The 14,210-nt window shown below is 35.3% G+C and overlaps 1 protein-coding gene across 5 annotated transcripts in view; it reads right to left on the bottom strand.

Annotated features, from left to right (window-relative positions):
• Pex2 (peroxisomal biogenesis factor 2) overlaps positions 1–14,210 on the bottom strand; it is a 67,029-nt gene that overhangs the window by 51,109 nt on the left and 1,710 nt on the right. For 2 of the 5 annotated variants that reach the window (XM_087190510.1, XM_004842031.4), the window contains exon 2: positions 2,789–2,897. The gene's annotated coding sequence lies outside the window, so the exon portion shown is untranslated. Of the gene's footprint in view, positions 1–324; positions 438–2,206; positions 2,898–14,210 lie in introns of those variants that run through there. The other 3 variants (XM_013071214.3, XM_004842034.3, XM_087190509.1) reach the window with 3 other exon arrangements.

Consider the following 14,210-nt stretch of genomic DNA (forward strand, 5'->3'; position numbering starts at 1 on the left):
TAATAGAGAAACATATGAATGTAACAAATACAAGGAACTCTACAGAACATGGCGATGGGTGGTTAAGTAAAGACCTCAGTTTAATTTCCAGTGCTTGTATTCATTCCAAAGGTATAATTTTCAAGCAGTCACTTAAACTTTCTAAGATATATTTTATACTTATAAAGGAAGTTAGAAAGAAAATGAACAATATATGTTTATTATTCTATCTTACTAATGCCGAAACTAAGTACTACTAAATCTTACCACAGAACAGTAAGAATGCAGGCATGTCACTGTCTTAGTTATTTCCTTCATCACTAGGACAAAATACCCAATACTCACAACTTAAGAGTAGTAGTTTATTTTGGTTCACATTTTTATAGATTTCCGCCCTTGCATGATAGGCAGCATGGTAGAAGGGCTTGGGCAAAAGAAAGCTGCTCATCGCATGGCATCTAGGAAGCAGAGAATACCAAGAGAGGAGCTGGAAGGGAGATAAACCCTTCTAGGTCAGGTCAACAGTGATCTGCCTCTTCTGACCAGACTCCACATCCTACCAGCAAGCCAGCTACAATGCCCCCATAATACAATCACCTTTCACATGCATGAGCCTGTGGGGGCCATTTTAGATCTAAACAATAAGTCATATTACGGTGCTAAAAATGTACACATCAGGCAACACTTCAAAAAAGAAAACTATGACATGAAAGATATATACTAGGATAATTCCATAAATACATCAAGGTAACAAGTACTAAAGGGAAATATTTTTAATGAAATATAAAAAGTTGATTAACGATTACCTAGGTGTGACAGACTCAAAATATATTATGTACAAGCCTATGCAACTAAAGCACTCATTCTTATAGCTGAGTATATAGACTAATTTCGATATTTTAAATTTTTATTAATGAACTGGCAAATCAGAACTGTGACCAAGGTTCATAAAAAAATGGGTCATTTGTGTGATCTCACTTATGTATATAGAATTTAAAAGCATATAATTCACAGAAGTCAAGGGTAAACTGGTGGTTGTTGCGGTTTGGGAGGTGGGAGAAATGGGGAGTTGTTGATCAAAGGATACAGACCTTCAGTTATAACATGAAAAATTCTGTATTTCACATACATGCACACATTAATAATTATAGGTAGTGTTGGAATAAATTAATATGACTGTGGCAGTCATTTTATAATGTGTATGCATATAAGATCATATTGTTCATTCTGAATATATACAATTTTTATTTGTCAATTATATCTTTTTACAGCTGAGGAAAAAATAAAGAGTTCTGTTATAGTTTGGGTCAACATGTTCCCCCAAAGCCTCCTGTAAGCATAGGTGGCTTTTTCAGTGGTTGAATCTAGTGTGTGATCACTAAACCCATACACTGATTGGTTTAGCACCACCCTAATCCCATTGATCTGGATAAGATAAAAGGGGCAGAAAGACACTGTTAAGGTTTTCTTGTTGTTTTTGCTACCATGTGGGTGCCATGAACTGTTTCTCCTCTGTGATGCTCCCGTGCCATGTGCCACTCTGCCTTGGAGCCAGCCGATTATGGACTGAAACCTCTACAAACTGTGATCTAAATAAATCTTTCCTTCTTTAACTTTGGGTGTCAGGTAGTTTATCCCAGCAACAAGAGGAAAGTAACTAAGATAGGCTCTCAACACAATGAACTTAATTAGTTGTTTCCAAGGCCTTTGAAAGGTCCATTGAACTACGACAACACAAAGCTCAAGAGTAAGGCATAGCTCCTATAGAAGTTCATTCCACTAGCTAGCCATGTGATCTTGGAGAAGTCATTTCACTTACGGAATAAAGGTCTAGAGACAAAAAGACTGACAGTCCTTTCAAATTTTATTATTTTATGATTTTAACCAAAAAGATGTTGACTGTTATTTGTTAGATGCTAAAGGGACTGAAAAGTATAGTGGTACCTTGGTTCACAAATGCTTTTGTTTGCAAACAATTTGGTTTGCAAACAGAAGTGTTTGGCAAAATTTTGTTTTTGTTTCCAAACTCTGCACTGGGTGATAAACACAATCATAGCCATCTTTAGCACAAAAACAAAAATATGCCCATCTTTTCCAAAATCATAGAACAAATTAAGTTTGTGAACTGAGGTAGCACTACATATGCTAAAATAAAGTTGTATTTTTTGAAATTTGTAGTATGTTCAACAGCAGAGGTTTTTAAAAAGTAAGCTTCAAAAATACCTACCTGGATGTATGATATTTAAGTATGGTGTCAACTTGAGTAAGAAATGCTTAGCAGATTGGTTTAGCAAAGTTCTGGGTGTATGTGGATGATTGACTTAATGAATTCACCATCACCCTTGGATGTTCATCTCCAGGCTTCCAATGCAGACTCTTCAGCTTCCAGCACAGACCCTTTGGCTTCCGGATACGGACTCACATGTGGTTGCAGTGAGCTCCAGGGCTTCAACTTTTCATTGAATCCTTTGGATTGCCAGCACACAGACAGCCTTTTTGCATTTTTCCACTTGACTCTGCAGGCGACCACTGTAAGCCTACCTTGTGAATTCTTTATGTGTCATATACATGCATATATGTATTTTATATTAAATCCGTTCTGCTAGTAATCCTTAACTGATATAGAACCTAGATGACTAAATGCCAGAAGGCTTTATCCTTAACACATTCAAGTATATGAAACAAAAATGAGCAACAAGTAATAGTTGTAATGAGTAACAGTCATTTGATGCTGATTTCCATCAAAGTAGATATATGACAGGGATATTTTCCACCTATAGATGTTACATGGATTCTGAAAAGATCTCACCTTTTCCCCTTCTTGCAGGTCCTTCAAGACTTGGTAGCCTATAGCTATGGCAGTGGGGATCTTTGCTGCAATTTCTTTTGTGAAATCTTTACCTCAGTCTTGCCAGGAACTACAGAAAAGAAAGATGATGTTAGAAAGACACAGTTCTCTTTCCTCATGGTAGTCATCTAATCCATTGCCAAGGACTGTTGATTCTTTGTCCAAAATATTCTTCTAATGCAATCATCGCTCTCTAATGTCCCACAGACTTTTTCCTAAACTCTGGCTGCTCTCCTCTCCCCCTGGATTATATCCAACTGATCTATCCACCTTCTCCTCCTTTCAATGCATTTCCCACAATGGAATCTTTCTAAAACACAAACCTTCCCAAACCTACCCAAAGACTGCTTTCCTTCCAAAAGCACCATCACCAAATCATAAAGTGCCATGTTCTCTTGTTCATATGGATTTTATAGTTTGTTCTCTTTGCATAGAACGTATATTTCCATTCTTTAACTGAAAAACTACTGTCACAAGCATCACTTCTTCCTAAATATCCAAATTTAGGTTAGCTGCTTGTAATTGCTCCCTTAATATGCCTTCTTCTTCTTTCTTGGCCTCTATGTATTGTACAGAAATTACTTTTTAATTGTCCTTTTCCTTCTGTTATGATTATGTGAATAGTATCATGGCAGAATCATAGTATCAGTTCCTGGTACTCAGACGGCATTCGACAAATACTAGATGAATGGATAAATGAATAGGATGAAAGGAAAGGGGTAGAAAATACAAATTCTACCCATTAATCTTTAAAACTATTTCAAATTACTATACCCAGAATGTTTATTTTGCTACATTTGTAGTATATCTGTTATCTACCAGTTAATATGTTTGAGAGCTAGTGATATGATACTACATCAGTCTTAATCTTTATGGGACCTATAATCTATTGGGGTGGAAGGAGGAGGAAAGTAAGGATATGTTATATAACAAGGCACTTACAAAAAGATGAAATAAATGGTACACAAAAGGAAATTTAGGATACTGTGTATACAACTATACTGCAGAAGGTCAGAGGAAACTTCTTGGAGAGGGAGTAAGTAAATAGCCTCTAGAAAGGATTAGCAGTGTCAGTCTAATAAAAATAGTACTTCAAGTACAAAGAATAGCAGAGGGATTGTAGGTACAAGGATAAGAGATAACTGGAAAAGAAAACAGAAGATAGACCCTAAAGGCCCTAAAAAGAGGATGCATTTCATCAAGAAGGTAATGGGAAGTAACTGAGTAGTTGTAAGTGAAGAACTAATCAGATTTACATTTTAGATTTGTTCTGGCCTCCATGAGAATGGAGACATAGTGGCCAGTTAAGAGTGGTTAAAATAATGTAGTGAGAAACTAAAGATAGTCTAAGTTAGAAAAGTATCAGTGGGGATGAAGAGGAAAAAGGTACCTTTGAAAGCTATGAGGTGGTAGAACTGGTATTATGAGATAAGAATTAAGTAAAACATAACACTGGTGTGAGAAAAATGAATGGATAGCTATGTAGTTCTCTGAAACAGGAGATATATCAGGTTGTACAAATTTGAAGGAAAAGATCATACATGCAGTTTTAGAGATCAGGGACTTGTAAGAGGCATCTAAGTGGGAAAGTTCAGTAAGTAGGTATGTGAATATGCGTGAGAAAATGCGGATGGAGATTTTTATAAGTCTGAGGCTCTTCTGGTAAAAATAATCTATTTTAAGTCTTCTTGATCTAATTAAATGCTAACACGAGGAAAGCAGTGCCCCAAATAAGGTAAGTAGAGCTGGTCCATTTACAACACATTCGATTTTGTTTGTAACAATAATCTTATGATAATTTTCACTGATATAAAACTGCAATATCTATGATAAAGATTCATGTATCTTTGGATATTCAATCTTTCTCTAGAATAAGCCTGCATGCAGTCTCACTGCTGCTCTAGTCTGGTGTTTTTTAAACTTGAGAGTTCATCAGAATCACACAGAGAACTTGTCAGATTTCTGGGCTTCATCCCCCACATTTTTGATTCAGTAGATCTAGAATGGGACCCAAGAATTTTTATTGCTAACAAATTTCCTGGTGATGTTAAGAACCAGGGGACTAGTACATTTCAATGCAAAATTCATTATATTTTTGCATATCACCAGAAATCAGAGGGCTGGGATCTAGCATTGAGTTCCCTGGAGAGATTTCCCAGATTTCCCTTTCTTCTATTAAATAGTGCTTGTGAGATTCAATCTTCTTAAGTACTGTATCAGTATATCCTGGTCACAATAGGGACTTGGAATGTGGAGATAAAGACATGTACTTTCACTTAAGGATTCCACCAAGGTCTAGAAAGAGAAGCACTGGACAAAAAAGTAACTAGGGCAACAATATAGGTGTATGGCATCAGAGGTTCTCAGACATACACCAAATTTCAAAACTATCTCAATAGGAAAAGAATTTCAAGTTACACACACAAATGAAAATGATGACTATGGTTCTCACTTTCTTGCAGTTAATGAGTTTTTCTAATTTATTTGCATCATTTATGTAACTGAAGGAGTAAAAAAACCTTAAAGATTACTGTATTTTAAAAATAGTATAAGCTAACCAAAATCTATAAAATTATTTGCTCACACTTAACAAATTACTTCTTACCTCATTGCTCTTGGAATAAAGTACAGAGATCTCAGACATAAAGTATGCCAGCCTGTCATCATCTCTGCAACAATATACCCCACCATTCCCCAATGGAGCCTTTAGATTCAGACCATGGTTCAGTCCCACCTTTGTGTCTTTTCTCATGGACCTAAAATACCCATCTTCCTTCCAGCTAGTTCTACTGCTCTAAATTATATCTGCCCTTCACATTCCAATATTCTCTACGAGATCTTGTTTAATGATCCCCAGTTTCCACTGATATTACCATTTTAAACTCTGACAGCAACTATCTGTGCCACTCGAGTTGTCAACTATATGTATTGTGACTTCACTCATAAGGATATATCTATTTCCCCCAATTTTGAATGTAGACTAGTTAAGAGAAAGTACCTTTTCTAAAACTTATTTCTCAAAGTACCTGCCACTTACAAAGTGACTTTCATACCTAACTCAGTTTTCCTCAAGCAAAATTCTACAATTACTCAGGAAATATAAGCAACTCTTAACACTACCTACAACTTTGCATTTTCCATGTATTTCATATTCACTGGTCAGCAAGATAAGGGAAACTACACTTTAAAGCTCCGACCATACTATAAACATCAATAGAAATCCAGTACGAATCCCCTTACTCTCCTTATCCATTCCCTTGGTGTTGGATTAGATGTACTGCTTTTTTAAGTTGAGTATTAGATGAAACATTTGGCTTACTTATAAGGCCAGTGGTGCCAATTTATGTATCTTTAATTACTGGCATGATAATAGCTGCTGACTGTGGTTGATGAACATCTTATAGAATTAGCCATAAGATGGTGTTATGGTTGTGTCTAGATGCCTCCCCAAAAGCCTCATGCAGTCATAAGTTATTATTATTATTTTTTCCAGAGGTGGCTGGATCTAGGGTGTGTGACACTGGAATTGATTCATGATGCAATGCTAGGTTCAAGGGCACTAGGATTAAGGGTGTGAGTGCTACCTGCCCCAAGTGGTCTGGATAAAATAAAAAGGGCAGAAAGAGGCTGTTAAGGTCCTTGGCTTGCTTGCTTTTTCTGTCTTCTGCTTGCCATAAACTTCTCCTTTATGATGTCCCTCTGCCAAGCCACCCTGACTTGGAGCCAGCCAATTATGGACTGAAACCTCTATAAACTGTGAGCAAAATAAATCATTCCTCTTTTAATTTTAGGTGTCAGGTATTTTGTCTCAGCAACAAGAAGAGTAACTAACACAGATATGTTCATAGTAGCTGCACAACAAAATGTTTGAACTTACATGCTACTACCTAGATACATCAGGCTGAACTTGGATAGTTAGAGAAGACTTCTATCTTTTCCTTAGGTTCTTTACTGATAGTGAAAAACTGGTGAACAGAGTAGTTTCTCAGAATTATCATGTATTTCAAAACTCTCATGTCTGGGGGAATCATACTTCAGAACACTTAGTAAAGACTGGAATTTTTAACGAATGCCAGAAAAGGAGGCTTAACACAGTCTCTAACAGATCCAGTATTTAACAATACTTATAAAAAATTCTTTCTTATCCCTTCTGTTATAGTTTAACATTTGTTTTCCTCCCAAAGCCTGGCCTCAGTGTTGATTAAGAACAGCTGGGCCTGCTCTCCTCCCTACATAATACTCTTTAATAGACCAAAAAACTTGTTATTAAATTGTTCTTCAGCCTTTGCTTCTGCAGATGAATAATTTGTTTCTCTGTTATTGTTTTAGGGTTTATTTTTCAAGATTTTAGCTATTTTTGTGTCTCAGTTTAGTTGGCAACATAAACACTGTCCACTGCACATTACAGTTAATTTAAGTGGTATACCTCTCCTATACTCTCTATTTCTCTGTAAGCAACTATGATACAGTGGAAGAAAAAGCAGATTAAAATCAAACAGGCCTAGGCTAAAGCTCTAGCTCTGTCACTTACTTGTTACATGATCTTAAAAAATTCATTAGGCTCAGGTTCTTTTTCCAAAAGTCGAAATCAACAGCTACCTCACAAAGTTGTTGAGATTAAAAATAATGTTATCCAAGCGGTTTGGAAACCATAAAGCAGGATTATTACTATATTGTTGCTGCTTTTGCTAGGGATGGGCATAAAAGACTGAGAGATGATTTTGGTAAATCTCATTTGAAAGACTAAAATCTTTATTATTACTCATACTAATGTCTTAGGCAACCTCTGTCAAAAGGATTTGTTCCCAAGAACTATTGACTACACCATTAAAATACAATTGTGGCAGTTAAACCATGAACATCATGTCACCATTATGTGTATAAATGGGAATACCAGGCAGGAGGGGGCAGTGATGGTGCTCAGCAGGGCTCAGCCCATCCTAAATTTGTGTCTTGTCTGAGTGGAAATGAAGCAGTGGGATCTAGAGAATGGGGATGAGTTCCACCTAACATGATCTACTCCTATCATTATCAAGCCCCATCAACAAGGTTGTGCCTGTTATCTGGCAGTAAAGAAATCTCAGGATCTCTGGCTGATAATATCTGACTCCAGGAGGCTTTGTTCCACAGGGCATGGTAGAGGCAATCCAAGACAAGCATCCAAACTTGGGTTTATCACTACATACTACATTCAGTTCCTCCTCTCCCTTACCCCCCACTCCAACTCCAGGTTTTTGTGGCAGGCACAGATATTTTAGAGTAGTATACTGGCTGCAGAGAAGGGCAATGCTCAAGAGCTAGAGAAACTAAAGAAACAAAAATAACTAGAAGTCCAATTAATCAGATTATACAAGCTTTTTTTTTCCCCATTGCAGTAAGATCTGTCCATAATTGGCATGAAGCACAGAAAAAATGCAATGAATGCCTTCAAATCAAATAAAATTCTACAGTTTGTGTTTAAGCAATCTTTGATTTTCTGACAAATGGTTATTCAATTGAACCAAAATGTGTGGAGCACCTAATGCCAGACCTTCTTCTAAGTATTAGAGATTTGATCTAAATACACATAACTATCAGTTACCTTCTTTATACTCAAACATTTTTAAAGAAATAGTATTTTAGGTTAATCAGGGCTGGCTATTGATCTCTGAAGTAAAGAATGGATCCCAAAATATAAAACCACAAGGGTCACAAAACTGCCCAGACAGAAATGAGAAAAATGGCATTTAGGACAAGGGAATGGGTTTTATAAAAGCCCTAAAACATGCAGACTCCTGGCCAAGTTCTAGCAAGGATATATGGACATGAATTTTATCATGAGCTTAACGTGTCCTTGGTTATTTAACCCTCATCCATGTGGTTACATTTGTCAAGTGGAAGCAAGGAAACAAGTTATTTTCTATAACCAAAGAAGAGGCTAACAGTAGAGACTGGCTAAAGGGTCAACCTGGCCACCTAAAAAGCACCTAAGTTAAGGCAATTGCACTGATTTTCAGGTATGAACAAGAGAGAAGAGAAGGGACATAACAGACTATACATTTTAAAGGATTAACCTAATAGAGTTTAATGAGTCAAAGAAAAACTTGTTCAGTAATATCAGTTAACAGACTTCTACAATTCAGGGGTTTAACCAAGACGTTAACAACTTTTTGGTAAATCAAAGTAATTTCACTTACTTAACTATGGAAATGAAAAAGAAGATTACATTATCCTTAAATTAGTTAACAATACTTTTCTAACTTGTCTTACACTGCCAATAGCAATGCCCAACCATCAGTCAGTCTATTTCCACTCTGCTTGCAAGAGCATAAGAAAGCTCTAAGAATCTCCAAATTATTGGTTCTATATTAGCACCTAGTTTATAAATGTAGGCTCTACCATGAATAGTTAAAAAAAGCTAACTTTATTTTCTAGGTGTTGGGATTGTTCTGAATTAAAACAAACACTTTGTTCAAATTTTTTTTTTTTCAGAATACCAAAAACACACAGTGCCTTTTATCTTTTAATATCCAATTCTGTCACCATTCTTCATTTTCCAAGCTAAACTAACTTCAAGATTATAAAAGGTTAACTCAGGGGGAAATATTTATTAGCCATGCAAAAAGGCAAATAAAAATTATAATTTGCAATATAAATATTAAAGACAGATTCTACTACATTAGAGATAAGTGAACAAAGACGCTTAAAGCAAAATCAAGAACAGGTAAAAAGTATAGTGTCTACTAGGGTTAGTGTGATTAACTTGTCACATAAATATGTTTAAGACAAAATGATCCAGCACTAACAACTATTAAAAAGATCTCCTGCTGACATTTTATCACTAGACATGCCACACAGCTGTTTTTTCCACAGGAAAAAAAATTCTTGAAAATTCATTTACAAAGAGCAACAACATATAACCTTATCTCCTAAATAACTCATGTTTTCATTTTATGTTTTTCATTCCCCAAAAGAGAACTTTTCATCTATATCACATTCAAAAATGAAAACAATTGACTTTATCTCACTGAGGAAGAAGGAAATTTTCAGGATGTATTTTAGAGGTTCTATGGAGTACAGTACAAATCATGAATGAATATATTTTATTTAAAAACATGTTACTGACAGAAATCTATCAATAATAATGTGGGTACTGTCAAGGGTCTGTCAATATTAATGTAATTATGATTAAGGGGATAACATGGATTTTAGCTATAATACCAAGTAACATCTCCTACATAGCTGCTATCAATATACATATTATTATTGACCTGTTCCAAGACTGAGTTCTAGATGTATTACCATTAAACATATTTGTCAATGTATACTGCCTATAAAACTTCTACGTTTAAATTTATAGACTTGTAAACTTTGTCAGCAGAAACGTGATTTCCAATTAATCTCTAAATTATCATACACACCAACATACTCCCTGCCAGGCTGTTCTTCTGTAGGCCCACAATAATCAACTTACTTTTAGTATGACAATGTCATTTTCACACTATCTTAAGCATTCTAGCAATCAAAGTTGATGGGATCATATATTCATTATTTTCTCTCTAGATTTTTAAGTTTTAGACTAAAATTTCATAGTATGAGGTCATGTGAATTAAATTCCATGACTAGAAATCTTAAGTTTTGAATCTACACTCTAATATTTTATTTCCTTAGTGCAGTCAAATAAATTTACTATCCATTGTATTGAAATCAATATTAATAAATGGGACATGCATCAAAGAGGGATTTAACAGAACACCGATTCCCAGAACACATTTTAAACATGGGGAAGAGAGAAAAAGCTATGGCCAAGACCCATTAGGACACTCTGACCTCTGGTACTCTGAATAGGCCTGGAAATCAACTCTTAAGTTCAAATCCCACTTCTGCCACAGATTGGTAAAGTGACTTGTCACTACTCTGTTGTTACTCCCTTTCTACCATACATAAACTAAGTTTCAATGATCGATAGATAGATGTGTTAATAGATAGCCGATACTATAAATCCAAATCCTGCTCATTTGGATATAACCAAGTCACGTGTAATTTTAAAACTGTGTTAAGGACATTAGCTTGCTGAATTCCTCCAACAAAATCTTCGTTAAAATCCAAGCTGCTTGGCAAGCAGGAGATGGATCCTGAGATGGATCCTTGGTATTAAAAAAAAAAAAATCCAAGTTGAATTTTGTTTTTTGGGGGTTGGTAGTACGTTTGACAAAACTTTTCTAAAAAATGTATGAAAAATACATTTCCAAATACTGTACACTTTGCAAAAAGACGAACAGTGATAAATAACTTGCCACAGAGGAGAAATTTTTTTTTCATTTGGAGAGATGAAGACACTCAAATACAAATGTCAAGGCTATAATTAGTCTTACACAATAAATGAGTGCTTTACTTATTTTAGCTCCAGTACATTTGTTCAAGTATCTAAAACTAACATAAAATAGCATTTTTAACCTTAAAATAGAATTTACAACACCTTGGCCTAACTTCACAAATCTATTTTTAAGAGAACAGAGAGGATTTCAAACTCCTTTCTTTCACACAATCAGTATTTCTGAGTCTATAGGAGAGAAAGCATATTGCAAAACAAAGAAATGCTGGGTGAATAAGGGGAGAAAAAGTGTTTAAAAGGCTCAGATTAGTTCTGTGCTGTAGTCTAGGTTTACAGGTTGTGAAATTGGACAACTTATTACTGGAAGGAAAAAGCAACTGTAAAAAAAAGTCTACCTGCCAGGCATTTGGCTCAGTGGTGCCCATGCCTGCCTCACAAGCAAAAGGTCCCGAGTTCGATCTCTGAAAGCCCCACCCCCACCCCCTGCCTGCCAAAAAAGTCTACCTAAAAATCCTTATAGAAATTGTTTGAAGAAACCTTGGAAGGGGAAGGAAGTTTTTTAAAAAGCCATTTTCAAATGCAGAAATGGTAATACTGAGCACTAAGTTTGAAAGGGTAAAGTAGAAAAATCAGAGCAGAACATGTGGGAATCTTCATAGCAGGTAAGAGAAAGGCATTAAGTAAGACAATCCCAGGGAATATGTTAAGTTTACAATAATACTCAGCAGGCAGCAATCACCAGTTAATGTGTGCTAATTGACTACTATAGCTAATTGCCTGGCACAAAATTAAATCATTTAATCCTTATAATACTAAGAAAGATATTGTTTTTAAAATTTCTATTCTAAACTAAGGACCCTGGGGCACAGAAAGATTATCCTATGTGTATAAAATTACATTGCTAAAAGTGGAAGAACTATGCACTGAATCAGTAGGCTATATTGACAAAGTGGTGTTCATTCTATTAGGTAAACATAAACACTTTAAGGGTGGTACCACAGGACCCACAGATAATTATCTTAAAAGGTCATGTAGTAAGAGTGGAGGCATGATCTACAGCAAAATAATTCAGGAATTAGCAAACAAATAATTCAAGGATATGAAATACATTAAGCAACTAGATCTTTAAAAATACTATATTCTATAAAATTAGGAAGGGTCTTAGAATTTACTCCCTTAAGAAGAGAATTCCAAATGACTTGAAAATTAGTAGAACAAATATTTAATTGCACCTTTTATGGCACAAGAGAAAGCGGAAATGCCCCAAGGAGGAAGAGTATTAGCAATGGAATAGAAAGAACTATTATATGACACATATTATGTGTGAGGAACTATGTATTTCCTTTACACTATCTCACTGAAGCCTCATAACACAGCATTATTATCTCTATTTTTTAAAAAAATGAAGATTAAAGTTTAAGAAGATTAGCTACCTAAGATCAAGCTGCATCAGTGAAATTTTGGTAAATATTAGAAAAACTTTAGAGCACACAAAAAGAAGTTAGAAAAATGAGTATTTGGTAAGATAAAATTTAATACCACAGAATGCAAAGCAAAATTTTGTTATCTCATTAATTATTCAAAAGGCCACACTGACTTCCAACGTCATTAACAGATGGGAACAGAAACTATGGAAATGTGGTAAAGTTGCCTACACTGACTGGGACACATGGCATCTACATTCCCTCCCTTTTCTCTCTATACATGTAGTCAAAGAAGCATTCAAAAGGATTGACTGTCAAATCTCAACAATGGGAATAGACAGGTAAAAAATCAGATGTGACCATTCACTTAACTATTACAAACACAAACTATATGCTAAGTAAAAGTAATGCCAATTTTATCTACTGAATACTGGAAAGGCATGATCAAAACAGAATTACTCTAGAGCTATTATTTTTTGTCTTTTAATAATAAGAAACAAGAAAGGACAACTTGACTGGAATTTTATCACACCTTATTGGCAGGAAGGTAAGAAGGGAAAGTTCTGATAAAAAAAATGTTATTAAGGGTAAAAAGCAATATAGAATGGACTCTCAAGTTATGACCAGCCTGATTTATGAACAACTTGGATTAATTAGGTTAATGGAAGATTCATCTGCCTCTTGTTATCTATAGCATGTACCCAGGTAAACATCCAGATCTCAACTGTACTGACTTACAACCAACTTGAGTTACAACCAGACCATGGGAACAATCGAGTTTGTAAGTCAAGGGTACACTGTAGAAAAGGGTATTTTGATTATATAGTTGGGCATGTATCAGAAAAATCAATAGGTTATCATCTTCCCTACCTGTATTCAAGTATACAAACTACAGGGCTAGGCTTAAAAAGACAGTACAAGGATTCCAGAGATAGGGCAAATGGAGGGAATCAGGGTTTTTCTCCTGAGGCTTTGTGTGCACTATAAAGGAATAGAACTGGGGCACAGAATGTTTAGACATACTATCACTTCACAGGAAAAAGATGAAGGAAATGCTATCCAACCCAGATCAAAAGGAGAAAAAAGCAAACAATTCAGAGTAGAACTTTTGTCCAGAAATAAAGATTGTGCATATGGCCCACATTTTCGTAGGCTATAGGAGCCTGATCATAAGACTGGTATGTAAAAGGGACACAAAAACTTGGAAATTACTTGATGCTGTGAGGAAAGCACGGCGCTAGGACTTACAACCTTATCAAAGATGTGATGATGGGCAGACCAGCCTGCTAACATTTATAAGGTTCAACTACTGAACATGTAAAATGGAAAATACCTGCCCTACCTATAAGCATCAATATAGGCAAAACTTTTATAGCTAAAATAAAAGAATATGGGGAACAGAAAAAAATGGGAATTATGATTCTGATCACAAAGAAAGGATCTGGAACCTATCTACAAAATAAATGAAATTAAATATGGACATAATTTTAGAAAACTGTAACAATCAAGTTACATCTTGACTATAAATGAATAATTGTCCTAAGAAACAGAATTTTAATGCCAGAAGGAAAAGTAGATTAGTCGAAGGTATAAATTCAATCTTCAAAAGAACCCTGTTAAGAAAGTAGAACACATAAATAGCTGC

This window comes from Heterocephalus glaber, unplaced genomic scaffold (assembly GCF_053883595.1).
Source record: "Heterocephalus glaber isolate CG9 unplaced genomic scaffold, H.glaber_assembly_v1.0 deba00001553, whole genome shotgun sequence".
Lineage (NCBI taxonomy): Eukaryota > Metazoa > Chordata > Mammalia > Rodentia > Bathyergidae > Heterocephalus > Heterocephalus glaber.